General features: G+C 37.2%; 1 protein-coding gene and 1 pseudogene across 1 annotated transcript in view; one reads left to right on the top strand and one right to left on the bottom strand.

Moving 5' to 3' along the window:
* The window catches only part of LOC104861674 (IQCJ-SCHIP1 readthrough transcript protein), a 571,872-nt gene that overhangs the window by 403,544 nt on the left and 150,800 nt on the right, over positions 1–17,528 (top strand). The gene's annotated exons all lie outside the window — the stretch shown is intronic.
* Positions 13,890–16,824, bottom strand: LOC109118040 (annotated as a pseudogene).

The raw sequence follows: 17,528 nt of genomic DNA, 5'->3' as shown, positions 1-17,528 counted from the left end.
CCCATCAACGGAAGCCTGGATAAAGAAGATGTGGATTTTTTCATAAAGTGGAGTACTACTTGGATCTAAAGAATGAGAAACTAGAGACATCTATAGCTAAATGGATGAACATTGAGGCCATACAAAATAAAACACACACATGTATATATACACTAAATAGTTTCTCTGGTATGAGAAACTGAAAGTGTAAATAAGGACTAAAAGGTATAATAGATCATGTGAAATAAGAAGAAAAGGGACAAAGAGGAAGGGGAAGTTGGAGGGGCAGGGGAAAGAAAAGAAGGGAATGGAATTAATATGAGAAAATGGAAATAAAGTCTTTGCAAATAGAGAGGGATGGAGAGGTTGAAGGGAGGACAGAGGAATGGGGGAAAAACTTAGAAACAACCCAAACGCCCATCAACTGGAGACTCAGTAAAGAAGATGTGGCTTTTCTATAAAATGGAGTAGTACTCAGCCATAAGAATGAGAAACTAGAGACAATTATAGTTAAATGGATGCACATTGAGGCTACACTCTTAAGTGAAATAAATAGGACAAACGAGTAAACACCGAATAGTTTCTCTGGTGTGAGAAACTAAAAATGTAAATAAGGTTCAAATGGTATAATTGATAGTGTGAAATAGGAAAAAGTAGCTAAAGAGGAAGTGGGAAGGGTAGGGGAAAGGAAATAAGGGAAAAGAAAAAAATGTGAAAAAGGAAAAATGGAAACAAACTCTTTGTAAATATGGAAAGGTGAAGGAGTGAAGGGAGGGCAGGGGATTGGGGAAAAAAGAAGAACCAAGACCTGTCATGTAAAGGTACAAGATCCCAATGATGAATGTAACTGTATTGTTTGCTTTAAATATACCAGTAAACTTCACAAGGAAAAAAAAAGAACTTGGCTTGAAAGAAACCTTTTTCTTGTATGCTCGTAGAAGTGGCATTTCAGTTTATTCAACAGCATCACTAGAGTGAATAAAACTAAGTTTGTAGTTTGGTAGAAATAACTATATAAGGGACCCAAATAACATGATGTAAGTGTATGGCTTTTCTTGGTTTGATTTGAGGATATTTGGGAATGTGTTAGAATTTGAAGAATTGCACTTTCTAAGAAATCAAAATTTTATTTTCAATCAAGCTTTGGAGAAGTATTAATGGCATAGTAAACTCAAAGCCTCTATGGTCCAAAAAGGTAAAATATCTACGAGAGGTGTTACATCTGCTTTTTAAAAAGATATAATGAAAAACATGGCATTTGACAAATAGACTCGAAGAGTATAATTAGGTAGGATAGGAACTATGGAACTTAGAGTCCATCGCGTCTTGCCATTGCACTGTTAACCTATCAAAATGGCAGCCAGAAATGCCACATCTCTTTTTTTCCTGTGTGTGAGTAAGAGTGCTGTTACAGAAGATAAAATCCATTCTAGTTATTTTAAGCACGAAGGGCAAAGACTTTAGCCGGGGAATGAAGTGTTTACAATGTGTTGAGGCTGGGCCTCTGGACCGACTCCCAAAAGAACAACGAGCCAACTCCTGGGAAGGGAAACTGCCAGCTCTTCCTCAGGTCTCAAGATGAGAATCAGGAAGCTCCCTCTGAGCTGTTAGCAGTAGGCACAATCTAGGGCATTAGCGGTAAACCTATGGCATGCGTGTTATTGTGTTTTTCTCTTAAGGTGAAAGATGCTGATGTATGAGTTGTTTTTTTGTAAACTAAAACTTCAGTATCCGGGCTCAATTGCAGAGTTGACACTTTACCATAAATAAGTGAGTTTTGCATTGCACTTTGGCACTTAGTCTCTAAAAGGTTCTCCATCACTGATCTAGTGATTAGAAAGCTACTGTAGTTGTTTCTCTGGGCTCCAGAGCACTGATGCACTAGTTACATCCACACTAGTAACCAAAATAACATTGATAACATTGTGGCTTGTGCCTAGATGCCTTCCCCCAAAGCCTCATGCCAGGGCCGGGGATTTAGCTCAGTGGTTCTGTCGCTTGCCTTGCAAGCACAAGGCCCTGAGTTCAATCCCCAGTACCAAAAAAAAAAGCCTTCTAAAGGATTTATAAATACTATAAACTTTTGGGCCGGGGATTTAGCTCAGTGGTTCTGCCACCTGCCTTGCAAGTGCAAGGTCCCGAGTTTGATCCCCGGTACCAAAAAAAAAAAAGAAAGAAAAAAAGAAAAAAGCAAATAAATTGGGGCCGGGGATTTAGCTCAGCGGTTCGGTGGCCTGCCTTGCAAGCGCAAGGACCTAAATTCAATCCCCAGTACCAAGCAAAAAACAAAAAACAAAAGATGAAATTTAAAGGGCCAGGGATTTAGCTCAGCAGTTTGATGGCCTGCCTTGCAAACGCAAAGACCCGAGTTCAATCCCTGATACCAAAAAAAAACAAAAAACAAAAACAAAAACAAAAACAAAGCCTCATGCCTGAATCTGGAATGTTTGATACTGGGATTAAGGGCGTGTGGTTACTAAACCACTACTTGTGAGTGATTGGTTTGGCACTGTCCTAATCCCAGTAGTCTGGATGGGACAAAAGGGACACAAAAATGCTGTGAAAGTTTCATATTCCTTTTTCAGTCTTGCACTGCCGTGAACTGTTGCCCCTTTCCCAAGCTGCCTTGGAGCCACCTAATTATTGACTGAAACCTCTATGAACTATAAGCTAAATAAACCTTTTCCCCTTTTAATTTGAGTGTTGGGTATTTTGTCTCAGCAACAAGAGGAAAATAACTAACACAAACAACAACTAAAAAAAAACCAATGATCAGTCACCATTTACTCCCCACAAAGCTGATGGCAGGAATGCTGCTACAAAAACCCCAAAGTTGTCTCGAGCTCAGTAAACTTGCCACCAGGAGCAGTCAGAACCACTACTTCTTAAATACATCTGAATACTCAAAGCTAAATCAGACTCACCTCTGGATGTCCATCATAGAAACATCAGTTTTAGCTGCTCAGCATCTGGAGGCCTGGGCATGTAGAATGTATGCAGAAGAAACCATTGTATCGACTATATTACATTTGTGTGCAAAATTCAGCTGAGCTTTTAATGCCTTATTCCACTTCTGTTGCTAATAATACGAAATAATAGATTGGGTAAGTTATAAAGAAAGGAGGTTTATTTGTCTCCCAGCTATGGTCCAAGGTAAGGGCCCCCCATCTAATGATCGCAGAGTCCTGAGGTGGTGGAGAAGTGTAGTGTGTAAGAAATCTAGTCACACTAGCTTTTGTAGCAAATGTACTCTTTAGATAACTCATTAACCTATTAGCCTATTAGCCCATGAAATGGACTAACCCATTTGGGTGATCAGATGCGCATGGTCCCATTGCTTAATATTTCATAATGGGATTAAATTTCAACATGAGCTTTGAAATGGACAGGCTATATTCAAACCATAATCTGGTAACTCAATCATTTTTTTTTAAGTACTAGGCAGACTAACAATGCAGAAATTGTGATAATACCCCTGTGAACAGATTCCCCTTTATGACAAGTAACTAGACTAGGATAATTCTTTGTTCATTTCAGGGCATAGAAGAGAAAAATCAAGCCCTTATCCACAGCCTATACAGGAAAAAATGGTTTGTATGATGCAATGTTCAAAGCGTTTAAAATTCTATTTATTATTACAAAGATAGTAAGTGCTTGGTAAAATACTATTCCAAAAACATTGAAGTGCAGCAAAAGTTAGTTTCTCTCCCCTCACTGCCCACTGTGACTTAAATGACATTGTGTAATAAATAAATTTTACTTCATTATATTTGAAGCATCCTTTGTTTCTGGTGTTTTACCCCAGAAAGCCAGAACCAAAGTACTGGACTAATAAGAGAATCCATCCAGGGTATGAGGCAGGGCTTAATTCGACTAGTAAGTCCACTGGCTCCAGAGTGAGTTAATCCCCAGTGCAGAGAGTGCATATTCAGCTTGGGAACAAATGTAATTTCATGGGACATATTTCCTAGCCAAGCAAACAGTCTCCTGCATCAGATTTGTTTTATCAGCTTTGTAGCAATCTGAGACTTTGTGGTTAATGGTCACATATATTGTTAATATTTAAATATCTTAAGAGAATGTCTCCCCTTGTCAGTAAACATTAAAATAGAGGAGCTATAATTTATTATACTATAAAAACACTGTAGGCACACATTTAAATTTAAATAAGACTTTTTGTCTTTCAACAATGTTCCTTGTTTATTATGCTTCTGTTTTCACCAGAAAGTAAGTAGTCCTTAATGGTCTTTTTTATATCTTATGAAGAGCAATAATCAGGACTTTTCAAAGCACTTATATCAATAAGACATTTCATTCGCTAGTCATCTAATCAAATCCACTGATCTTTCATTTCATTTACATTTAGCCAAGGCCACATCAGAGTTTGGGCTTCTAATTTTTACTTCTGTAATTACCTGACATAGGCATTTGACACATTTGTAGTATATATATTTTGTGTTTGTACATGTGTGTATTAGAGAGCTACTCAAGCGTATGGGTATCTTTTTTCAAGCACATTTACATTTTACTTCATTCAGTTGCACAACAACCCTGTGAATAAACAGGTTGCCTATTATTATCTAGCTTCATCAACAGAAAGCAGCTAGCGAACTGTCAAAATAACTCATGTCCTCTATGTCCAAGTCCGGTTCCCTGTTCCCTAAACTACATGTCTTCACATAGAAAGCCGAAGGGCTTGATGGAAGGTGGAGAACAGGAGGATTAGATGATGGAGGATCTGTTCCTTTCCCCTCATCGCTCGGTTGTTAGTGGCCACACCTGTGTATGCTTTAGGGTCCCTCAAACAGGGAAAGTGTTTCTCAACCTCTTGTCTCAGTTGCTGATCAGAATCTTTGTTCATGCAGAAATTGGGTTCTACTATTTTTTGGTCCTCTTAAAGATCAGAAAACTTGTTTTTCTTATCAAATGCTCTTATATATGGTAACTGTAATTGATTAAGACAAACTGTGTTCATAGAGATAAGAAGTTAGCAACTAGTCATCCCATTATCCAAGTATTTCTATCTCTAAAATTTTGCTATATATCCCTACTTTTGTAAAAATTTTTTAAATTAAAACATACCGTATATTCTCTTTTGTGATGTATTTTTTCCAACTAGAAGAATATCGCAAATATATTTCCTGGTCATCAAATATTCTTGTACAAAATTTTGAAATTAATGTCTCACTGCATATCAGCTTACTTCATGTCTTTATTAGTCACCTTTACATTTCTGGTACGAAACATCTGATGTACACAACTTAAAGGAGAAAATGTTTTTTTTTTTAGTGCATGATTTCAGAGGTTTCAGTCATGGTTGATTGGCTTCAAGGCAGAAGCAAACCTCTCACCTCAAGGCAACCAGGAACCAGAGAGACAGGGAAAGAAACCAAGAAAAGACACTTCAAAGTCAAGACCTACTTTTTCTAAGTAGGCCCCACATCCCAATAACCCATTTGGCAATGAATTAATCCGTGGATTAATGGCTAATTGGTCAGCACTCCCAATACAGAGTCTTGGCAGTGAGGGTGATGGTTACTCTTGTCTATTTGACTGGCTTAAGAAATGAGTAAAGCACAGGTCTGAGTGTCTGAGTGGGTCCCAGGGTGTTCCCTTAGGTGCTGTATCTGGTCCCTGACCCCTTCCACTCTGGTGTTCTGTGTTCTGTTTCCTGGCTGCCATGAAGAAGCGGCTTTGTTCCGCCATGCCCTTCCACTACTTGTTTCTGCTTTGGAGAAAGCTGACCATAGACTGAAACCTCTCAAACAGGGATTAAAATAAACCTCTCCTCTAAGTTTCAGGCATCAGGTAATTTTGTTTTAGCAACAGGAAAGCTGATCAATGCAGGGGACACATTATAATTAAACCATAGCATTGTCCTAGCTTGACTTTTATATTGATTCTATTCTTCACTATTATAGGAATGACATCTTTGTTTTATTTCCTGTCTCTTCTGAAAAACCTAAACTGAACCCCACATGTAGCCCTGGAAAAGGTAACCCTACCCATCGTATCACACTTCTACTAGATAAACAGCTGATTAGATGAAATCAGTCAATGTACTGGTCTAAATCAATCAAAAACCTTAACAAAGGATTAAAGAGAGCCAGAAACACAGTAGAGAAGAGGCATTTCAAATGAAAGATGTCAGGGCCAGGGATTTAGCTCACTGGTGCCGACGCCTGCCTTACAAGCACAAGATCCCCAGTACCAGAAACAAACAAACAAACAAACAAAAATTCAAATGAAAGATGTCTGTCACCTAATACTGGCAGCCAAAAGAAACTTGACTAAAATTTACATTGTCATAAAGTTTGAGACTGAATCTTTGTTGTACATGTGTGTGATTATTTCTTTAGGACAATTCTTAGACTGGGGATTGTTTAGCTCAACTTTATAAATTTTCTAAGGCTTTTCATGCACGACACATTGCCTGATTGCTCCTTAGCAGAATTGAACTAGTTTATTTTCCTTCCACCAATGAAAGTTAATTTATTTTAGCAGTTTAATTTTCAAAATGGTATTTCATTGTCTTAAATTGCATGTTTGTGATTTCGGAGTGAGCTTTAACATTTTCTGTGGAGATTGGCAATTTGTATTTCTTCTTTTGATAATTGCTTATTACATCATTTGCCCATCTTTTTCTGTTGTAGTAATCATATTTTCCTTGTTGATGTAAAACAATTCTTGCTATGTTTCAGATTTTAATCTTGACAGGACCTTACTTACTGTGAGCTGATGAGAGTTAGATGGACAGTCGGGAAATGATGGGCCAAGGGCTTCAGGGAAGGTCTGAAGCCTTGTGAGGATTTGATTAGGAAGTTCTGCCTTCTGACCCTTCTCCTTTTTCTGGAACCATCATTTCTAATGGAAATACAAGTATCCCTGAGAATTCATTCATAGAGATTTCATTCATTCATAGTAGCACAGGCATAGGTATTTCAAAGGAAATTAATTTCCAGATTTTTGAAGTTCACTTAACATTTTTCTAAAATTGACTGCCTGAGAAACCCTACTATTTCCGTTTCTAATGTTTTTCTCCCAATATACAGAATCTTACTATGGTGATTTGTACTGGCATGTCAGGTACTCTGGAACTCCCACCAAAAAGAGTGTAAAGTATTGGTAAGGATGTTAAGAAAATGAATATCTGATGCATGGGTATCACATCCCTCTGCAAGTCAAGTGGCTACTAAATCTTTGTAAATTGCAATGGACTCAATTTGGTTGATAGTCAGTAGGTTAAAATTTTTATTATACATCACTGTATGTGTGTAACTCCAAGGGAATTGAGTGATTTTGGTCTCTCCACCTTCATTCCTATTTATGTGAACAAGATTTCTTTGTTTTTATTAAAAGATGCATTTTCAGAAATGTTGAATATTTTGTTTTTAATAATTATCTGTCAAAAGTTGTACACCATCTACACTGTTTTGATCAGTTATATCTTATATTTATCAGGATGGTGAAAGCCTCTTTACACTAACCAATACACCTAAAAGTTCAATGGCTTACCACAATGAAAATTTACTGCTCACTTGTATCACAGTCGGATGTGGATGACAGGCCCTTCCAAAGCTTTTGTAGGTAGCTCTGCTTCTATTTTGCATCTCTGCCATCTAACAATACCTACAGAAACCAACTTGGAAGTTGAGGACAGAGGGAAGGGAAGGGAGGAAAGAAAAAGAGGGAGAGCTGAATTACTCTTAAGAGCCTACAGCCTCAAATGATATGTGTCTTTTCTACTTAACGTCCCAGTGGAAAACTGAGAAATCTAAACTTCTTGAACCAGGAAAAGAAAAGGGTATGGCAAAGTATTGTTTCTGTCACAGGTACAACCGACAATATTTCCAGTGACAACTCAATCTGGATGACTTATGACCAAAGGAAAGAAAAACATGTAATTTCACCTTAATCACAGAAAAAAAAATGCGAAGGCATATTTTCTCTTAAACACAAAGGTACATTTAATTAAGATTAAATCCTATAAATGACAATGAATACAAATTCAGAGAAAACAAGAAATAGCATAAAGTGCCCAGCTTTTACTTAGTGGATGATAGTACCAAGTTGTATGATTTTGTTTTTTTCTTTCTTTCTTTCTTTTCTGTACTGTGGCTTGAGCCCAAGGCCTTCACAATGACCTACATCCCCATCCCCTCTCCACCTTTTATTTAAAGACAGGGCCTGACTTGATTGCCCAGACGAGGCTTGATGTTGGAACCCTCCTGTCTGGGCCCCAGAGACTGCTGGCATTGCAGTTGTGTACCGCCATACATGTCTAAATTGTTATACTGCTTATATTCCATTAGGCATATTATAACAAGCTTGGTAACAACATTGCTTTAAAAACCCAACATTTACAACAAACAGTAAATTGCATCCTTTGCAATTATTTAATACTTGGATGAAATTTTTTGGATTACAACATAGATCTGAATAATACATTCCTTTTCAAACTTCCTTTAGGGGCTAATGGAACAAAAATGTTGAACACTAGTGTCTTTAGGAAAATATTTATTATTTAAAAACTGACAAGACAGAGAGAAAAATCAATTTTAGCAGACTGCTTTTCTTCTCCGGAAGTCTAGGGGTGGAGAGTTCCAGGTACAGGAATGTTCCATTTCTTGGCAGAGTTCATATATCAAAGAAACAACCAGACTCACAGTTGGCCACACATGGTTTAGCTTTGCAATCACCCTACCTTAGGGCTTTAAACCTTCAGCCCTGAAGTCAGTGAATTCTTATCGCTTTGCTCATCCACTGTTTATTCTGAACCACTCTCCCAAGCTAAATAAACAACTTACCTCTTTCCAGAAGAATCTAAAGCACTCTGTCTTTTTGACTGCCAAAGATAGCAGTTTCAGACAGGAGTCTAGCTCTCCTCCCTAAAAAGGCCCATTGACCTTTATTGCAGTGAAAAAACTTATGAGAACAGTAAATGCCTAACCTTACTGAACTGAAAAATAGAGCTCCCTGTAGCCTCTCCTGTCTCAGCTCCACTGAGAGCCCTGTAATAGCTTTCCTCATAAAAGCCTCCATGCCATTTCCCAGGTGCAAACTTTTGCAGAAGTACAACTCGGGAGTTCCCGAAACTGCTTGAAGAAAGATTGCCTAAGAATAATGCCAACTACTTAGCAGGTTTTTCTTGGCCAGAATTTGAGATCACTTTATTTTTGCATGGGCTCTTTTGAAAATGGTGTAATTGGCAGCTGGCAATATGCTGGAAAAATAAAGAGAGGAAGCTTATGGTAAAAGTCCATGGATATCACCATCTAATTAGAGATCAAAAATCAAATGCTACTTGGAACCAATGCTGTTAAAAGTCATCAATAAGAAACTTTCCTTGGGCTTCAGAACTTGTTTTCTTTTCAATGACTCCAGAGTGTATTTACTACCATTTGCAAGGTAAACTGGTAGCTATGTGTTGAAGGACTAGGAAGAAAGAATGATCATCTAAAAAGGCAAGAACTCAGGGGTCCTTTCTTGACCAACACCCAGTCACTTCTTTCATGTATCCTATTTTATCTTCATCATGGAATTTTCAGTACTGGACATTTTTTTCTTTTTTTTATTGTTGTGTCTCCCCTCACGAACATAAGTTCCATTAGCATTGGGATTTTGCCCATTTTTTCCACTGTTGTAGCCCCAGAATTCTAAACAGTCCAACTTGTTGTAAATTTTCAACAAAGTAGTCAAGTAAATAAATACATTCCCATTCCCACCCTAAGTGGCATACATTGAGAAGGAAAAGAAAATAAACTGATAATATTCATTTGTGCACTTATAAAGAGTACAAGCACAGTAATAAAGGGCCTGGAAAACTAAGGATCTTATCTAGAAGAAGAATCAAGTTTCCTAGAGCAAATAAGTAAGTTGTACTTTGACTTCCTGGGCCAGCATGGGGCCAGAAGAAAGGGCAAATCGTGGAAGAACATAGGAAGTGTGGCTCCATACCTATAGCCATGCGGAAAGAATGTTACTACGAAGCCTTTGTGATTGTTGGTAAATTAATAAGACTCCATGCAGTCAGTTTATGTTTTCATGCACTGCTCAGTACTTCCCACAAAGGAGTGTTCAGTTGATTCCCAATTTTTTCCCCTGAGCAAATCATACCCAGGTCATCACAAAATTTAAACAACCAGTCTCTAAAAGAAAGGCAGGGCTGGCAGTGTATCTTAGGGGTTCTGTACTTGCCTACCACATTCAGAGCCCTATATTCAACCCCTACACCACAACAAAACAAAACCAAAAATGTAATGTACATGATGTCGGATTACAATTATTTTTATTATGATTGTATGCCTGCGGGAGGATGGATGAGCACTTCCTAGAAAGAAACGGATCTGTCTGAGAAACAATCAATCCTAGGAAGGAAATGAAGATTCAGGAAGTGGGCTTTACACCACCATCAAAGATGACCTTTGTTTTCTCTCTGGTGCAGTCAGTAGTGTCCACTGCCCGAGAGGTGGAGATTCTGTTGACACCTGGAGGTAGACAGAGAGTGAGGCAGGTGGCCCTCTTGCCACTCCCCGGGAATGGGTAAGGCCAGTTTGAAATGCGCTCCACTACCTCCATCAACAATCAGACTTCAGTAATGCCTTGTAAGGTTTACTCTAGTATCAGCTGGCTACCCTATCGGCTAAAGAGGAGTCTTGATCTCACATTGTAGGAAAGACGAAAAGGAGGGGAGCTTGCCTTCTTCTCTTGTCCCTAGTGAGACCAGTGTGGGTGAGCTGCATTGGTCACCAGCACACTGCTGGGCCCAGAAGTATCTTGGGAAGTTTATGTGTCATAGTGACCGCAGAAAAGAGAGAACAGGAGGGCCTTAGCTGCCTTGAGCTGCTTAGGTGACCTTGGGAGCCCCACAAGCCCTGTGAAAATGGGGAGACAGTCAGAGGGAGACTCATCCCTGGTAGTGTTTGAACTACCCAGTCATTAAAAATGGACATGTTCGAGACAAACTCGCTTAATAAACTGAAATTTTATGTGTAAATTATTTTTATTATGATAAAGAATTATTTGCTTATTCTCATTTTTTTCTAGGACAGCATCTTGATTAATAGTGAAATACAAAAAGGCTCTGTATTACAGTGAGGAAAAGCCAACATTGTTTAACATATTAAATTAAAATGGCATATGTACCACCTAATTAGATAAAAGAAAAAGTGTACAAAAAGTTGAAAAGGGTGAGCAAAAATTATTATTCACAGATAGTATAATCAATCACATAGAGAAAAGAAAGACACATGGAAAATTTGTGTAAATATAAGATGACCCAGTATGATAGCTAATTGTAAAATGTGATAACCAGTAACTTTTCTGTAAAATAACAAGTTTGAAAATGTAATGAAATAACCCTACTTTAAATAACTTCTAGAATAATGACATGCAGATATATATCACTGAATCTTGAAAGAATGAAACAGTATTCCTGTTTAGATTGAAAGATTAAATATTATAAACATGTCAACTTTCCCTAAATTAAATTATAAATTAAATATAACCACAATAAAAATGTCAGTAAGATTTTTTATTATTGTTAAAATCGCATGTGACAAATAAAGATATTCATTACACAATTATTTTAGTTGCAATAGCATAGGACAATCTGAATATACATCTAAAGAAAATTGGTTAAATTTTGGTATTTCTCAGAGGCTAGCATTTTGATATCCTGTTATTAAAAAAAATAGAAGAAATCTGCCATTGGAGAAAGAGGAAATTAGAAAATAAAAGGCTTACATTTTACTATGCATTCTTTTCATCCTCTATGTTTTTATTGTGTATATGTCTTAGCTTTTCTAGGGAAAAACAAATAGTTGTTTTTAAGCAATAAAATTAATAAAAAGCATACCCTTAACAAAGAGTGCTTGTTCAGTTTACCAGTGTCTATTAAAATGTAAATGGGAATTCACATCTCTCCAGGTAGACAACTTCTCCTGGAAACCTACAGGAATGCTAGCCCATGTGCATAAGAAACCACGGAGAAGGACCGAAAGGCGTGGTAGAGGGGACAGCTAAAGCGTTGTCATCCTCTCTAGAGCCTACAATTTATAGTGTCAAATTTATAATAATAAAATATGGAAGTAAGTGTGTAAGCAGCAGGCAATGCTTAATAAATTTCACTACAGCTAAATTCTATGTAGATATTAAAATGAATGGAATAAACCCATACATAACATGAAAAGATGTCCACAGTATAATGGTTAGTGAAAATGCAAATTGTAGAGCAATATATGTATCCCTCTCTCGGCTTTATGGAAAGATAATATAGCAATCGCCTGAGAAAGACATTTTTTCACTTCCTCCATGCCGTGCCACTTCCCCTATCTCTGTGCAGGTTTCCTCCGAGACAACAGGTTTCTCATCTGGACCATGGATGCTGGTGAACTGGTCACTAGCACAGCCCTGACTCCAGTTTGACCTTTAGCATTTCGGGGTGCAGGGCTCTCTTACTGCCACATGCAGTGTAGTCCTTAGTTCCTATTCTGCTTCTCCTTATGCCTACGTGCTAAGGAGGTGTCCGTGAGGGAGAAATGATGGGACTGACCGTAATGCCATCAGAATGTCACCAATGCCTCACCACAGCCACAAGTACCAAGCACTTCTAGGAGGAACTTCCCTGTTCCCTGTCCCCCACCTTTTTTTTTTTTTTTTTTTTGGTACTGGGGATCGAACCAGGTCCTTGCGCTTACAAGGCATGCAGCTGAACCACTGAGCTGAATCCCCAGCCCCTGTTCCCTTTTTATATTTTAACAATCAGTATGTGTGTACAGTATGTGGGAAAATAACTCATAAAACCCTTTAATCCAGATAACAGTAAAAAGAAAACACTACCTTTAAGAATGAACTTAACCTGAAGCATAACACATGTAAAATGATTTATCTGCATTGATGTTTTCACCATAATAGTCGAAGGCTCTGTCATGCCAAAAGTATTAACAACCACCTATTAAACTTCATGCTTAGTTTATTTTGTTTTATTCAGTTTTCATTTTCCAAAATTGGCAATATATCATTGTGTGATATATTTTCAGGTAAAATATTAAATTAGGTCAATCATTCTATAAATTTACTATATAAATTATAATTTATACTGTTAACATTTTATTATAAAACTATGGACTTTTTGTTACATTTTTAAAATTCTGAACCTATTTAATCATTTATCTAGAATCACTATTTTCTCTTCTTTCTCCCACTTAAAAAAAATCTCTGAAATAGTTTTAGAGAAAACAATATGGTTAATGAAGTTAAAGGCCATATATATAATATATATTATATATTATATAACAACTTGCAATCCTCCTGTACATAAAATTTTTAAATGATTAGTTAACTAACCTTTTCTCCTTTATTCATAGAATAATTTCATATTCTGAGATGTATCTGTTTATTTATGGATGAACATTTTCAGATTTAGAATCTCTTGCTGGAATCCACATAAGGACAATTTTTGGTGAAATATCTCTCCTAAATATCACTGTTAATAATGTCTTATTCTCACTGAGTTCTCAAAGACACTGGAAAGTGAGGTTCAGAAGACACCACTCTGATCTGCAGCCCTCTTCATGGAGAATCGATGATAATCCATATATGTGTGTAGCACATGAAGCATACAGGCTCTGCCCACAACTATTGCGAGTCACTGAGTAGTGGATAAGGCACCATAAGGAGGACTCTTGTCATTCACTAGTCAAGCCCTAGACGATCTTGTGGGGCAAGACAAACAAGCCTATATAGTAAGAAGACCACAGTCAAGCTTTGGTAGCAAGAATTAATTTTTATTAATCTTCTAATGAAAGCAGTAAAATTTTTTAAGATAATCTTAGAGAAAAATCATAGTCCATTCTCACTGTATGATTATTTTCAATTTTATATTATTTCTATTTATAAAAAATCGAGGTATATTTAGCTAGTTGCTATCATAGATATTATGTATTCTGCTTCTTTCAACTAACTTCATATCACAATCATGTTTCCATATTTGTATGTAATTTTCAAAACAGTTTTTTTTTTTTCCAATCTCTATTACTCTACAACACAAGCTCTATCTGGACTCAATTCCAAAACTGACATTAAAACATCTGAGTGGCTACTTCTTGCTCTAAAACTGGTTGAGAATGGATCTAGAAAAATCCATTAGGCACATAGTACAGTTACAACCCGCAGAATTACAATGCTATGTAAATTAAACAGTTACCAATAAACCCAGGCAGACATTTTAAAAAACACACCACTCAGTTTTACAAAAGAGGACCTGAAAATACTTTCTAACCAATTTAGAGGCAGAATGACACCACGACTAAAAACAGACTGTGGGGGCTGGAGGCGCTGCTCAGTGATAGAGCGCGTGCAAAGAAGACCCTGGTTTCAAACTGTATCAGCCACCCCCAAACCAGACAGAACTCCAAACCATAATTCTTCGCCTGACATCTCTAGGGTTGGTCTTGAAAATAACCTACATGCAAAGGAACTAATTTTAAGAACAAGCACTTCAGCTTGCCTCAGACACATGTGGTAGCTAGGAGTTAGCATAACTCCACCCCAAGAAAGAGATGATCATTCTATTTACCTACTTATCCAATCTCTATGAACTTTTGATGAATATAAATTTTATCTTTCTTTAAAATTAGTACAAAGTATACATACCAACCCAAGAAATATTCTCTATCAGGGACTAAGCTATAGAAAGACTAATTATAAGTAATAAGGTTAGAAGAAAAGCAACACTTCTTTGTAAGCTGAGCTGCACCAGCAAATTTTCTCTTCATTTTCTTTCATTTAACATAGTTCTCAAGACATTTGAGTGAAACTGGGCCTCCATTGATAAGCAAATAGCCTGAAAATAATATTTTTAAAATGAACAGGCAGTCTTTGGTTCATCCATGACACAGGTGTAATGTTCCCTTCTCTTATCCCGTACTGTGAAGCACCCAGGTTTTTTTAAATGGTCTAAAAGACAGAAGAGCAAGAGTACATTTGTGGTGGAACATATTGTCATTTGCTCACAACTAGTTGAAATACCATTATCCCTTTTTAACAGGTTTAAGAAACAGCCTTACGGCATACACAATGTGTAACTCTTCTTATTCCCTGCTATTCATAATATAGATTGCATAAAGGCCGACAAATCCACATTTATATAAGCATTAAGCATTTGCTGTATTGAAAAACTTAGTTCTGATATTAGTAGTACAGAATTACAGAGCATATTTTTAACACTTAGTTGTGGGTATATTAAATATGGTGTTTCACGGATTGGAGGAAGATGGGTATTTTCACCTTTGAATTTACTGATAACAAATTTGAATAGTTCTGCTAAGCATCAATGTTAGAATGGAAAAAAAATTAAAACTGTTTATTGTTGCTTTTTGCCATTTGGTAGCATTTTACACACAGGCTTCGATCTTCAGATTACCCTGGATTCAGTAGAAAAACCTTTTAAATGAAGCTTTGTATAATAAAAACTTCTCAGCAGTTCAACTTTAGACTGTAAAAAAAAAAAAATGCAAAACATACTTTTCTGAAAACACTTAACTTTGAACAAAGCACCAAACTACACAAATGCAGAATGAAAACAGCATTTCACCTCCACCAAAAGTAGTCATCATAAAATGTGTAAAAGTCGCCTAACTTCACTAGGCACTGTTCACTTTTTAAAGACAATAAAAATATTGTCCACAAACAATATTCTAGCTCTATGGCAGGTTTCAGAAAGTCTTCATCTTCATGCCTTAGTAGCGACGAGGTGAGTAGGATCAAGATCTGGAGCATGATCTATATCCTCCATGACTATAGTAGGGAGAAGATGACCGCCTTCTGTAAATCTGATCCTTGTCTTGGGCAGCTCTCCATCCACCTCCTCCACCACCACCTCCTCTGTGTGATCTGCTGTAGGAGTCCCGATCCTCATAGCGGCAGTCATATCCTCTGTCACAGTGATCCGGACGGCATGAACTGCTATATGTGGGTCTCCCCACGTAAATTCCTGGTGTTGAGGTATTTGGTCTTTTTGTTATAGAGAAATCAATTCTGATCCTACGCCCACCAAGTTCCATTCCATTGGCATGTTCTTTAGCTCCTTGGCATCATCTACATTTTCAAAATACTCAAAGGCAAATCCTCTGGAGTGCCTAGACTGCTGGTCATCTACAATAGACAACGTTGGCAATGGGGCCATATTTAGAGAACACTTCTCTTAAATCTCTTTCTGTGGTGGACAAGCTCGACCCAAACACTCCATGACAACCATTTGGGTCAGGATTTACTGATTCCCAACAGGATGCCTTCGAGTAGACAGGAGAATGGCTGTGACACGGGCGGTAATCTCTAAGACCTGCTACGAGAACATCTATGAGAGCAAGGTCGCCATCCTGACCTTGTATAATGCCTTCAAGAGCTTCTTCCGGATCTATCTGGACCTGGACTTTGATCTGGAATGCCTGGAATCCTCCTTGGGGGGAGACCTTGCAGGGGTATGCCTTACAGATTTTCCTGATCCATGAGCACATCCACTTCTGGAAGCAGAACTGGATTCTTAGTGTAGTGCTGATTCCAGATTGTTTCTTAACTTCATTTTTATTTCTTGTCTTCGTTCTTCCATTTCAAATTCTGACTTCTTTCATCTTTCCCACTTCACACAGATTGCTCAATAATCTATAAGTGGGACTTCCAGTATGATAATTAGCATGCGTTCTTTCTTTTATTTTTTCAAATATCAGCTTCACTTATCCCTAAGCTTCAAATACTCACTTATAAAACTTGTCATATGACGACTTCCTCATTTCCTTCATCAGCATGAACCCGTTCGACATAATTCTGATTGCCGCTGTCGCTCATGACTCCTGGCTTGACGTCTCGCTTGCAGAGCTTCAATCAAAGCTCTCAAAATCATTATTTTTAATGACTACATGAAAGCTGAACCCTTTCTGTTTTATTAATCTGTCATTCCTAGTACCTATGATGATGCTCAGTAAATTTAGATGAGAGAATATAGGATGATTCTAAGATTATGTGTTGGTGCCAATGTACTTCAGTTCAAATGCAAGAGGTGTCTTAATGTCTGTGCCTTAGTTTTCAGACCTAAAAATAAAGGGATGGTGACTATTTCTGATATGTTGCTTTTGGTTTTCGGTTTGGTTTGGTTTGGTTTTTTTAGGATCAGGTCAGTTAGCCTCCATGAAGCATAGTGTTTAGTATATGATAAGCAACCAGTTAACATGAGTTATTATAGTGGATGCATGAAATTAACTTGGTTCCTCTAAGACATTTCTTGTTTTTGCTGTTACAGATAACTATGCAATATCTTCATATAATATTTTGCTCCTGTTTAGTTATTTCCTTATATGTAATTGCTAGAAATTAGACTGCTGGCTCAGAGTTATCAAAATGATAACTTTTGAAAGAAGTTAATTTTCTGCTTTTGAAGAAATTTTGATGATATGAAAAATAAATACTACCTAATACAAAAGCAATGATAAAGAAAAGAAACCATGAATTTACTGGACAACAACAATTCAGTAAACTTTCACTTTGTTCATAAA

This window comes from Fukomys damarensis, unplaced genomic scaffold (genome assembly GCF_012274545.1).
Source record: "Fukomys damarensis isolate Sample0158 unplaced genomic scaffold, DMR_v1.0_HiC HiC_scaffold_37, whole genome shotgun sequence".
NCBI classification, from domain to species: Eukaryota; Metazoa; Chordata; class Mammalia; order Rodentia; family Bathyergidae; genus Fukomys; species Fukomys damarensis.
Note: the sequence above shows the minus strand (reverse complement) of the source record. Positions and strands in the feature narration are given on the sequence as shown.